General features: G+C 37.7%; 1 pseudogene; it reads left to right on the forward strand.

Moving 5' to 3' along the window:
* Positions 1–13,733, forward strand: part of LOC134496307 (zona pellucida-binding protein 2-like) — a 32,719-nt pseudogene that overhangs the window by 8,775 nt on the left and 10,211 nt on the right.

The raw sequence follows: 13,733 nt of genomic DNA on the forward strand, positions 1-13,733 counted from the left end.
AAGAAGTACTTTCCAATAAATTCTTCAGGAATGCCTACTAATTAACAACCAAGGCATTCACAGGAGCTGGATATCCTTTCATGGAATATTGCGGGTTGACACTCTAAGTGTAAGGATAGATAATTTTTGGATTATATCTCTAAATATAATATCATTCTGTTACAGGAGACATGGTCTACAGAGGACCATGTAATTTTGTAGTACTCTCTCTCAAGTCCACTAGATTAAGGAAAGGGGAGATCAAGTGGTGGTCTATGTTTCTGTGTTTCAAATAAGATTCAACCAGTGGTCACCAATTTGAACCCCTGTAGTCAATTTGCTATGGTTATAAGCCTTTGGGTTGGCCACCTCCACTTCATCATCATCATCATCATCATCACCTATCTCCTCCCACAGCTATTACAAAAACATGTGAAAGAAAACTGGCTTATGCTGGAACTATATGTGACATCTTTAATAGAACACATGCTAAAGGCCTTGGTATACCTGGAGACTTTAATGCCAGGACTGGCAAAAATGATTATATACTTTATGAACAATATTGCGCCCTCCCTGACCTGGTCCAAGAGCCAATTCTCCCTTTATTGCACAACTCTAGACAGAGGCGTAAATTGCACAGGATGGTGTCTAACCCATATGGTTAATAATTTTGACCTGCTAATCTTAAATGGTAGCTGGGAGAGTAATACTTCTGGAGAGTTCGGTTGGAAGAAGTACAAACACAAAAAATGTTACTACCCAGAATTCCCACCAAACTGCAAATTATATTTGTGTAAAATGGATAGAGGAGATGGACAGAACAATACAGCTTATATTTAAATCTGGTAATGTTCATAGTTTGTATATTTCCTTAGTTAACGAAACATCCCTGGAAAGAATCTATAATTTGTACCATAGCCTAATCACTATATTTATTCAAAATTTACTATCCAGTAAAACTACATGGGGAGTAAGTAAAAGAAGATCTCAACCCTGGTTTAATGAGTAAAAGCTAAGCACTCCCTAACTGAACATTTTAAAGTATATAAAAGTAAAATGTGTCTACAATTCTGGAAATCTCTTCAGGAGCAAAAATAGGAACTATAAAACCCTACTGAAAAAGAAAAAAAGATGTACAGAAAGCTCTCTCGAAAAAACTGATTCAGGTCTCCAAGATTGAGAATAATACCATGTTTGGTATATCATCTCTGACTGATGATGAGACAAATATCAACCTATGAGAGAAACTAGCCCCAAATTAGAGGCTTCCACGTGGGAGGTTTATTACTGATCACTTTATGCTTCTGAAAGTTGTAACCCTATAACCACCAAAGAGGTTCAGGAGCACCTACCATATTAGCCTCCTGTCACCCCAAATGAAATCTCCACACTAATCATACAACTGAAAAATGGCGAAGCTCCTGGGAGAAGCATCACTTCCACCAGTGCTAATTAAACTAAGCACTGACTGGTGGCACAAGTTCTAGCAGTTCTGTTTACATTTATAAATTGTGCATTAAAAATGCCCTCTGAATGGAACACCTCCATTATTGTTCCTATATTTGAAAAGGGGGAGAGGTCTGACCGATCCAGCTATTGTCCAATCAGCCTATTAAGCATTATTAGTAAGCTCTATACTAAACATTTATACTGGAAATTAATGGACTGGTTGGAAGAAGAAAGAATTCTTGCAGAAGAGCAAGCTGGGTTCAGGATAGGGAAATCAACCTTGGACCAGTGCTTTACCCATTGGTTTGAGCAGAGAAATGTATATTTCCCCCCATTTATTGGTTTTAAAACAGCCTTCAACTCAGTCTCCAGAGAACAACTGTGGTCAAAACTGGAGAGATCATATATTGATAGACACTTGTTAGCATTCATTAAAATGCTATATAACAATGCTTACATCCAAATAAGACTGGACAACCAATGATAACTTTCTGACCTGGTGCCTATCTATAAGGGTGTAAAGCAAGATTGTATTCTAGCACCCTTATTATTTAATTTATTAATGATATGATGGCAAGACTCACAAAATTAGAATATCATTCTTCAATCCTGACCAGTAGACCTATTGCACTTCTCCTATATGCAGATGAGGCAGCCATCATCTCCACTTTACCCATTGGTTTGAGCAGAGACCTAAAATCAATTGCCTTCTACTGCATAGACAACTATTTAATTATTAATTATAAAAAACAAAAAATATGGTCTTTTTAAAGAAGCCTTCTACATGCAATCATAGGTGGCAAGTAAATGGGAATGGTATTGAACAAGTTCAGGACTTCAAATGCCCAGGAATTGTTTTCCATGCCATTGGCTCATGGAGGCCCCAAATTCAATCTCTAAAAGAGAAGTTCAGAAGAAGTGTAGCTGCCATAATAAGACTTTTCTGCATGATAGGAGGTAATTACATACCTGGTAGACTGGAAGTATGTGAGGCCAAAGTAATATTACAGCTTCCAAATATGTGAGTAGAAGAACTTAGAACCATTAGAAGCTGTACAATCAAGCTTCCTAAGGTCCCTCACTGTGTTCCTAACTCAAAACCTTCAGGCTGAAGCTGGAATGGTTCCAATTAAAACTTGTGCCTAAATAGCACATGTTAGTTACAGTACTGGCTCAAACTAATTTTTAACCCAAGTTGTCTGGCTTCTTTGACTCTTCAAGCCAAATTCCAGACTTCTTGGCAGAAATTACTTGATGCCACCCTAAGCCATTGTGGATTCTCCCTCAATGCATTGATTCCAATGGGATTTGATCAGGCCAAAGTGTCGTTCAAGCAATGTTCCAGACATATGGCCCTGCAAAATGATCTTAGCCAGGCTCCACCATATTCAGTAAACCCACAAAAAGTGTTGCTCCCACACATGACCTCTACAAATCATCTCCCAAAACACCAGAAGAGTTTTACACTTGCTCACTGTAACGTCCTCCCCTCTGCCTTTTGGAGGAAAGGTTCTATGATGTACCAAAAGAGCTGTGGCTCTGTCCTTGCAGTGAGGAGGAAATTGAAACTGTGGGTCAAGTGCTGTGCTGCCTTTTCTGTAGAAACCTACGAGAAATGTATATTTTCCCATGTATAATAAAATACCTGGGTAGGCCAGAAGCTGATTACCTTAGGGTCTTGCTAGCTGACCAGGATGACAATATAGCCCAGTTCTATGTCAGAGCTATGATCAAATGTAAACAACAACTCCAAGTGAGATAATGCTGAGCTTTACCTAGATTCCCATAAGTCAATATATTCTATAATCTTTCCCTCCCTCCCTCTCCCCCCTTTTTTCCTTTTAAATAGTCACATACCATACTATGATTTATTTTGCTATTTCTTTGTTGTAGTTGGTTGGATCATAACTGTCATAATCCCAACAAATCCTAGTAGGGATTCAGCAAGTATTAGAGTCAGCATGGCTTTACATTCTCGTAGTGTTTTACAGATCCTGGTATTATGTCTCTTTATGGTTATCTTAGTTATCTATAGCATTCAGACTATTGATTGTAAAATTGTTTGAAATTTTATAGGTCTCTCCTGTGTTTTAATTTTATGTTAATATTTTTATTTTATTCTATCAGTATGGTTTTTTTTACTTCTATTTTAGAGTGATTGTTATATTATTAGTGTTATGCTGGTCTATAACCAAATAAAATAAACAAACAGGCTATTTTAGGGAATGTTTGATATAGGTCTGGTTCACATAGCACATTATGCCATAATTGGTGGTTTGTATTTATTAGATGTACACCTGCTGCAATCAGAATGACTCAGTGGTTTTATATATATTTATGTTTGTGTGTTGTATGTTTGTGTTGTACACACATACACATACATACATAAACATATACACACATACAGTGCACTAAGCATCCATAGTACAATAAATCAAACAGAAAATAAAGAATCAATTCAATGCATTACATAGAAGGAAACAAGTCAACGATCCACATATAAACAATTAATTTTGACTTAGTATGTTGTATTACATTTTGTAACCCATGATTTACAGAAATTTGTAAAATATGATTGTTTGTTTATCAAATTTAGAAGGCTGTCCAATTCTATAAACCAGGCCCTATTCCATGAATGGCTTTATAGGTGATAATGAGCACCTTGAGTTGCACTGGAAGCCAAATGGCAACCAGTGTAGCTCATGGAGCAGCAGTGTCACATGGGTATACTGAGACATAACTCTTACTGTCCATACTGTTGCATTCTGGGCCAGCTGTATTTTCAAAGTGGCCTTCAAGGGCAGTCCGTTTCACCTCTCTCTGGAGATTTAGGAGCAGGCCATAAAAGTCATGTGAAGGTGGTTTCCATAGATTTCAGCAAACTATCTTACTAAGTTCTGCTAGGGAAATTCTAGACAGTCAGCTGAGTGGAATTTTAAAAATGAAGAGGCTGCCTGCATCACAGCAGCCATTTTTCCATCAAAGAACAGAATTATTACTCCTTAGGGAGATACTTTCTCAGCAGATCAGAGGTCCATTTTCCCAAATCATGCTCTGGGGGAAACAAATCCTACCCTTGGGCCAAATTAGGACACAATTTCCTAGTTCTAGAGTCTCAGAGCTGCATACAAATCAGGTTGAGGTTCTATACATAACCTTAATGATTTATGGTTTAGTGTATTGAGTGAATCAGCCAAGTATAATTTGTTCAATTATGATAGCTTTATATAATCTGTGGTCACCAGATAAAACTCATGAGGATGGAGTTTTTTTCATTTTATTATCAAGAAGAGCATGAATATTTTAATAGAACCAATAAGGGGGATTCTAATTTCCCCCAGATAGGTTTAAAAATTAATATTGCATATCAATATTATTCATATTATTGCATATCTTCACCAGATTATTAGGGGCCGCAGTGGCTCAGTGGTTAAGACTCTGAGTCAGAGGACCATTAAGCTCGGCAGCTCGGCAGTTCAAAACCCAAGAGCGTGAGCTGCATGACAGAGTGAGCTCCCGTCAACTTGTCCCAGCTCCTGCTAACCTAGCAGTTCAAAAGCATGCAAATGCAAGTAGATAAATAGGTACCACTTCAGTGGGAAAATAACAGGGACATGAAAGGAGCCCCCTTGGGCGTCCCCTGGGCAACAGTGATGTCACTGGCAAATCCTTTTGGTAGGTGCTTCTCACACACACACACACACACACACACACCAGATTATTACATGATGTAGATCATATGGATGTACTATGATAAACCCCAATACATTGGTATTAGCTTTTGGTAACTTACATACTATATGCTGCTAAGAGAAATAATTTGTTTAAATTTTTAACAGTATATCATGTGCCAGAAAGGAGTATACATATGTCATCAGAATTCGCAAGTGGAACCTGTGAAACCAGCACAGTGGCTTCATTTGAAAAGCATCTCTTGGAGAAATTAGAGAGCTTAATCTACAACCTGGGTTGTGAAATTAAGCAGTGGAACACCCAGTGTCATGCTGCTACAGATACACTGGAAAAAATAACACATAAGTTTACCTTTCAGTTCATAGGTAAGGTGAAAGTTTTACTCACTTTTGTTGTTTATTCATTTAGTCGCTTCCGACTCTTCATGACTTCATGGACCAGCCCACGCCAGAGCTTCCTGTCAGACGTCGACACCCCCAGGTCCCCCAGGGATGAGTCCGTCACCTCTAGAATATCATCCATCAATCTTGCCCTTGGTCGGCCCCTCTTCCTTTTGCCCTCCACTCTCCCTAGCATCAGCATCTTCTCCAGGGTGTCCTGTCTTCTCATTATGTGGCCAAAGTATTTCAGTTTTGCCTTTAATATCGTTCCCTCAAGTGAGCAGTCTGGCTTTATTTCCTGGAGTATGGACTGGTTTGATCTTCTTGCAGTCCAAGGCACTCTCAGAATTTTCCTCCAACACCACAGTTCCAAAGCATCGATCTTCCTTCTCTCAGTCTTCTTTATGGTCCAGCTCTCTCAGCCATATGTTACTATGGGGAACACCATTGTTTTAACTATGCGGACCTTTGTTGTCAGTGTGAGGTCTCTGCTCTTGACTACTACTTCTGTGTATATATTTGTGTGTGTGTGTGTGTGTATTCTATAATACCATGACTATGAAAATCTTGCAGATATTACTTATGTAATATAAGAGAAAATAATATTACCATAAGCCTATTTCAGTATATATGTCAATTAAAAACATGTCAAAAAATACATAAGCAGGACTTCTGGTGGGGATATGGTGGACTGAACAGCTGTGTCCGCAGGCTCCACAGACAGAACTGACAACACAGCAGGTTTTTTGGGCTCAGGCAGATTTTTCCTGAAGCCCAGGAGCATTTTCACAGACAAAGAAAACACTTGGAATCATCCCATCTGTCCTCCAGACTGGCTACTTGCAGCCAGAGGATTGCAAACAGTGTTCGTGCTAATCTGGTAAGAGCTGCCGGGAGGCTGGGATGTCACTGTTTCCAAGCCGTGCTGTAGCCTTTAAGGGACACTAAGACCAGCCACCCCATTTCTAAATCACCCAATTTATTTCTTTTTAAGTTTATGTACCCTAAGAGAGGCTTTTTACAGCAAGGAGGAGTGAACTGTCTTGGTGATTATCATTATTTTTGGGACTAATTTCTAAAAGAAATATTTTTAAGTTTTGGATTTTGTTTTCCATCCAAATATTAAGGAGGGTTGAGAATACATAATCATATCCCTGTTATTATTTTTGTATTAAATTTGAAGATTTTACTATTTTCCTACCTGTTGAATCTGCTGTTCTGAACTTTTAACTTTCTACTGCTATTTTCCCTGGGGAACTGCCTGTTATCATGCTTTCACTTGTATAAACATCTTTCAGAAATTTTCCATTAACTTTTGCTAGTTAAGTACCTAGGGGGCACCATAATCTACTGCCTGAGACATGGAAGATTTCAAGCAGACTTTCTTGGATTTCCGTTGTGAACTTAAACAGATTCTTTTCAATTCTTATCAAGTTATTATGCAAGATATTCGGGACATTGAAAATCATAAGTGAGATTGTCTTTCTGATAGAACCTTATGGAAAAGGAGGAGTTGTTATCTTTGGGAGATTTTCTGCTGAGAAGTCAGAGTCTTTAAAGGGGGCAGTTGGGCTGTTTGATTTCTTTATGAAAAATGCTGTGTGTGTATTGTGGAGATATGCTCTGGTTCATTTTGAAGTGGGATAAGGGTTTAAGAATAATTCTGGATTGCTTTTAAGGCTTGTTTGACTTCATTTCTCTTTAATGACTTGGATTAAGTTTGATAAGATATAATAATAAATGCTTGGTTTTAGGCTTAATATGAATAAGATTATTATAATTGTTGTATTATTAACTATAATGGCAGACAATTTATATGCTTTTTAGTATGATCTCTATTATGGCAGACAGAAAAGTATAGAATAGTAGTAGGAAGGAGATAATTAAATAAATGTTATTTTGGGGGGAGGTTGATTAGGAGGTTTATATTCTTTCTTTTCTTTTAATATAAGGGGAAGGAGTAAATGTATTTAGTGGTTTTTATAATGTGCTAATAGAATGATTTATAGAAATAATGTGATTTTGGTTTAATATAGAGTAAGGGATTGATTATGGAAAATTGCTGCATATTCTTGCTGTTAAAAGTCAGAAGTCACCTCTTTATGTATTCCTTAAAATTTTTTTTCTCTTTTTGTGTTTTCACACTGTTTTAGTTTTTTCTTTCCTCTTTTTGTAGTTTTTATCTTTGTTCTAAATCTAATAAAAAACTCTTATACCAAAAAAACAACAACATAAGCAATACTATAACTGGCAACCATTCTCCAAATCAGCCCAACATAGAATAATGCATTTGTCAGACAAAATGATGAAAATAGGCATAGACTTCCTTTTATGCAACTATGAAATCACCATAAACGTAGTCCTTGGCCTATGAATATTCATTCAGCAACCATTCAAAGTTATGACAGCACTGAACAAATGGTGGTTATGATGGTTACGACAGGTTCTCAGAGTTCTGACTGTTCCAGCACCCCCACAGTCATGTGATCACAATCTGGTCCCTTCGCAATCGGTTCACACTTATGACTGGTTGCAGTGCCCTGTGATCACGTGATCGCCATTTGCAACCTTCCCTGCCAGCTTCCACAGAAAGTCAGTGGGGAACCTGGCAGGGAAGGTCACAAGTTGCTGGAGTAAGTCTACCTCACCCATGCTCCCTCCCCCAACCCCTCTGCATTTGCACCACACCAGCCACTCATGCACCCTCCCCAACACTCACCACACCTCCCTCGCCCCCTTGCATGCCCCCTTGGCCCGTCCCTGACCCACACCACCCCCTCGCACCACCTCCCCAACCCATGCCACATCTTTTGCACCTCATGCACCCAACCACACCACACCTCATGCACCTTCACACACCCTTCCTGACCCACACTGTGCCTCTCACACACCCTTCCCGACCTGCACTGTGCCTCTCGTGCACTCCCTCACACCTTTGTGCACCTGACCCATGCTGCACCTCTCGTGCATCCTTGCATACCCTCCCCAACCCACACTGCTCCTTTTGCACACACCCTCACATACCCTCCTTGACCCTCCTTCGTACCCTTGTGCACCTCACACACCCTCCCCTGCATCACCATGTAGCAGCAGCCACTGACCTTACTAATGAGCTAAGTCTTTAGTAGACCCAAATCATGCATTGGTTTTTGTTGAAATGTTATTAACCAAAAATTCAAATAAAAAATACCCCAGTAACTGGCTTTTAAGTGTATCATTTCATATACTGCCACAGCCACCTGATAATGCCTTGATATTGTAGGCTGATTTTATTTGTGATAATCACATCACCATATACTGATTCATGAACATTATCACATTAGGATATAATCAAAAGAATTGTGTGCAAAAATGCAATTAAAACATAAAACTCATTCCTTCTTTTTCACTTTTTCAGTGTTTCCTTTAGTACTAGGTAGAACAAATTTTTGTCGACGTTCCCAATGTGAATATTCCACAAGCAGCATCAAAAAGGTGATATAGAATTATTCTAAAAGATTTTAAAATAATCATATTTGAGAATGGAATGCTTTAGGACATGAGCATGGCCATAGCAAAAAGATAATCATGTAAATTCACAATATCAATATATTTTTCTGAATATTAAGGTCTGCCATACCATTAGCCTTTTCATTTGTGACATACTTTAAAACTAACCCAGAGTCTTTTCACATAGATTTGCTATTTACAGATCTCAGAAAGTTTTAGTGCAATGATGTTTACAAAATTGTGAACCACTTCCTGTTCTAGAACTTTTGTTCCAAGGGTGGTTCATAATTTTCCAGAATGGCTGGACCAACATGTTCCCTCTAAAGAAACGTGGTACTTTCTGGATGTACTGCAACATACTATGGAATGCAGAGTTTGCACGCAACTAATTTTTCCTTTGTTTGGAAACTGCTATTCATGATGTTAACTAGCACAAAGGAGTATCTTGCATCATGTTGTATATATAATCCATCTTGACAGCCAGTTTGCAACTAAATTCATGTTAATGTGATCATCTTTTTAAATTGTAGGCATATGTCAAAATCAAGCAATTCTTTGAAGTCCTAAACACAGATCCTTTTCCTGATGATCTTTTAAGTTATGTTCCTGGCACTCTGTCTGGTGTTAAAGTAGACCATTGCAAACCAGGGTTTGGGAAAAACACAAGTACCATGAGCAATAATACAATATGTCCAGGATGTTGTGGTGAGTTTCCAGGATTTGGATATTAGGTAGTTTTTTTACTAACCAACTCTTCATGAAATGAAACAGATCATTTTTTCCTATATATTTCCTCTTAAAACAAAACCAAAAACATATTATTATTTAAAATAAACTAATTCTTAACATTACATAAAAAGATCATCATGCTAGAAATCATCCATTTTGCAACAATCACAAAATAAGGTAAAATTGAATTTTTTGTTAACCTTTCTTACTCCAGTATGGGTAATCATGCCAATGCTCTATAAATAGTATTGTCTTTTTCCCATTTCTTATCTGCTTCTTCAATTTTACTGGTTATTTACTAGTTCTTTTCCAAGCAGTTATATTTGTTCCTAAATGTGTTCCTACCAGCATACATCATATAAATTATATTATAAATAAATAATACATTTCAATTTCCCATTCAAATCCCATTCAAATCTCAAAGTGATTAAAATATAAAAGTGTAGTGTAGTGTAGTGTAGATAAAACCATTAAGCAAGTCAAATTGCTGTTTTCCAGTATTATCACTGTCAGAGCTCCATTGTCAGAGAGAATCTGTATGGCTAAGATGTAGCTGAATCTGATTTTGTAAGCCGTAATACCTAAAATCATATTCATCACAGGTTTCCCAAGAATGCTGTTTTTCAAAACCCTGTCCTTTATGCTATTGCTGGAACCAAGATCATTTTACATCCAAATAAGGAAAAAAATAAATGTTTTTGTTTTTTCTTCATTAACTAAATACAAAAAACAAAAAGAATAGACAAAATTATAAAAGAAGGGTGGAGAAGGAAAAACATAACTTGTTAATGATAAGTTAACAATCAGCCAGTTTGCCTCCCATCTGCAGTTAATGTCTGGCGGTTCCATTTTCATCTGGGACCTCAAAATGTACTGTTTGTTTGAACAAAGACCAGGGACAGAGCAAAGGTTTGGCAAGAAAGCCTAGCTACGTAGTGTTGATATAAATTACAGGGACAAAAAATGACAAGACCTGCTACAACCTCACAGTGTAATCTTTGGCCTTTGAAATTGCACCCCAATGTCACTTGCATGTCTGCACTTCAAGGGATTCCTCATTATGACCCAACTCAATTTTCATCACTTGCCTGCTTTTTTGCAAATGCCTATGCCTAGCTGTTTTAAAAAGACATGTTGCTTTAATATATAAAAAGGTTTAAAAAACAAAAAACAGCAAAAATATATTGCATATAGAGAAAATCATTCAACCTCATTTGTAAAAACACCATTAACTCTTGACAACATGAAATAATTTTGATAAATCCTTCCATTAGAGCTAGTTCATTAGCAGAAAGCAAACATATTTTGGTATATAATTCAAAAGTACATCTATATCTTTGTTTGATCTTTGTAATGCTATATGAACAGGCTTATGAATATTAGACCAAAATTGGACAATAGTGGGGCAAGCCCATATCATATGAATATATGTCCCCTTACTTAATTTTACACTTCCAATATAATAAGATTGATAGTCAACCATTTTTAAATTTTCTCTGGAATTTCCAAAAAGTGAGAAAAAATACTTTGTTGAATTAGTCTTATATAAAGATAATAAGAAATATGCTTAATATCATTAGAGATCCTTAGGTGTTTACTTGCTAATATGGGGTATTCCAACTCTATGCCAGAGTTCTTACAGATATCTAATATTGCAACTATCAGCTAGCATAATATGTTTTGGTATAGGAAGCACATTCTTATGAATAAGACAAAACATATTATTTATATTAGTAACACACAATATAGCATACAATTACCATTTGTGTCCAGCTCCAGCTTGTCTTGTGCTCAAAATATCTTTGCCTAATAAGCTAAACCAATGATTCCAATATCAAATACATAGAATCACAAAGTTGGAAAGGACTTCACAGATCAACCCCCTGCTAGATGTAGGACCTACGTTTGGCAACTTTTATAAAAATCAGATTGTGCATGGTGAATAATTATAGCTAATATCATCTGTAATCCAGATCACTGTTAATAGTTTTCCATCAACTTTTAACAAAGAAATTGGACAATAGCATGCAGAGTCAGCACAGTCTTTACCATTTTTCAAAATCACATGTTATATAAGCCTCATTGAAAGAGTTTGGAATTACTTTGTTTAAAAAGGCATCATTGTAGACTTCCAATAATATTGAGACAAATAATCCAATATATATCTTTTAACAACCATATGGGAGCTTTTCATGGACTTCATGGTATCTGATTGTTCTTGGAGAGATAAAGGTACATTTAAATAGGCAATCTGAACATCCATAATCTTAGTAGGAACTACTTTGTATACTTCAGCAAAGGATTGTTACCTTGTCATGGTGCTGGAGCTTGAGCACCTCAATGACGCCATGAGCTAAACCATGAAGGGCCACCCAAGATGGGAAGGTCATGACAGAGAGGTCAGACTAAATGCAATCCTTGGGGAAGGTAATGGCAACCCACCCCAGTATTCTTGCCGTGAAAACTAAATGGATCAGTACAACCAGAGATATGTCGGTATACCATCGGAAGATGAGACCCCCAGGTCAGAAGATGGTCAAAATGCTACTGGGGAGGAACAGAGGATGAGTTCAACTAGCCCCAGACATGATGACTCAGCTAGCTCAAAGCCGAAAGGACAGCTAGCGGCCGATGGTACTGGTGGTGAACGGCGAATCCGATGTTCTAAGGATCAACACACCATTGGAACCTAGAATGTAAGATCTATGAGCCAGGGCAAATTGGATGTGGTTATTGGTGAGATGTCAAGATTAAAGATAGACATTTTGGGTGTCGGTGAACTGAAATGGACTGGAATGGGCCACTTCATATCAGATGACCACCAGATCTACTACTGTGGACAAGAGGACTACAGAAGAAATGGAGTAGCCTTCATAATTAATAGTAAAGTGGCTAAAGCAGTGCTTCAATACAATCCAAAAAATGATAGAATGATCTGCATAACAAACACTCTCTTCCAACAACCTAAGAGATGGCTTTATACATGGACTTCACCAGATGACAACATCGAAATCAGATTGACTACATCCTTTGCAGCCACAGGTGGCAGACATCTATACAGTCAGTAAAAACAAGACCTGGAGCTGACTGTAGTTCAGATCACGAACTTCTTCTTGCACAATTTAGGATCAGACTAAAGAGATTAGGGAAGACCCACAGATCAGCTAGATATGAGCTCACTAATATTCCTAAGGAATATGCAGTGGAGGTGAAGAATAGATTTAAGGGACTGGACTTAGTAGATAGGGTCCCGGAAAAACTCTGGACAGAAGTTCGCAACATTGTTCAGGAGGCGGCAACAAAATACATCCCAAAGAAAGAGAAAACCAAGAAGGCAAAATGGCTGTCTGCTGAGACACTAGAAGTAGCCCAAGAAAGAAGGAAAGCAAAAGGCAACAGTGATAGGGGGAGATATGCCCAATTACATGCAAAATTCCAGAGGCTAGCCAGAAGAGATAAGGAATTATTTTTAAACAAGCAATGCGCGGAAGTGGAAGAAGGCAATAGAATAGGAAGGACAAGAGACCTCTTCCAGAAAATTAGAAACATTGGAGGTAAATTCCAGGCAAAAATGGATATGATCAAAAACAAAGATGGCAAGGACCTAACAGAAGAAGAAGAGATCAAGAAAAGGTGGCAAGAATATACAGAAGACCTGTATAGGAAGGATAACAATATCGCGGATAGCTTTGATGGTATGGTCAGTGAGCTAGAGCCAGACATCCTGAAGAATGAGGTTGAATGGGCCTTAAGAAGCATTGCTAATAACAAGGCAGCAGGAGACGACAGTATACCAGCTGAACTGTTCAAAATCTTGCAAGATGATGCTGTCAAGGTAATGCATGCTATATGCCAGCAAATTTGGAAAACACAAGAATGGCCATCAGATTGGAAAAAATCAACTTATATCCCCATACCAAAAAAGGGAAACACTAAAGAAATGTTCAAACTATTGAACAGTGGCACTCATTTCACATGCCAGTAAGGTAATGCTCAAGATCCTGCAAGGTAGAC

This window comes from Candoia aspera, chromosome 4 (genome assembly GCF_035149785.1).
Source record: "Candoia aspera isolate rCanAsp1 chromosome 4, rCanAsp1.hap2, whole genome shotgun sequence".
Taxonomy (NCBI): Eukaryota; Metazoa; Chordata; class Lepidosauria; order Squamata; family Boidae; genus Candoia; species Candoia aspera.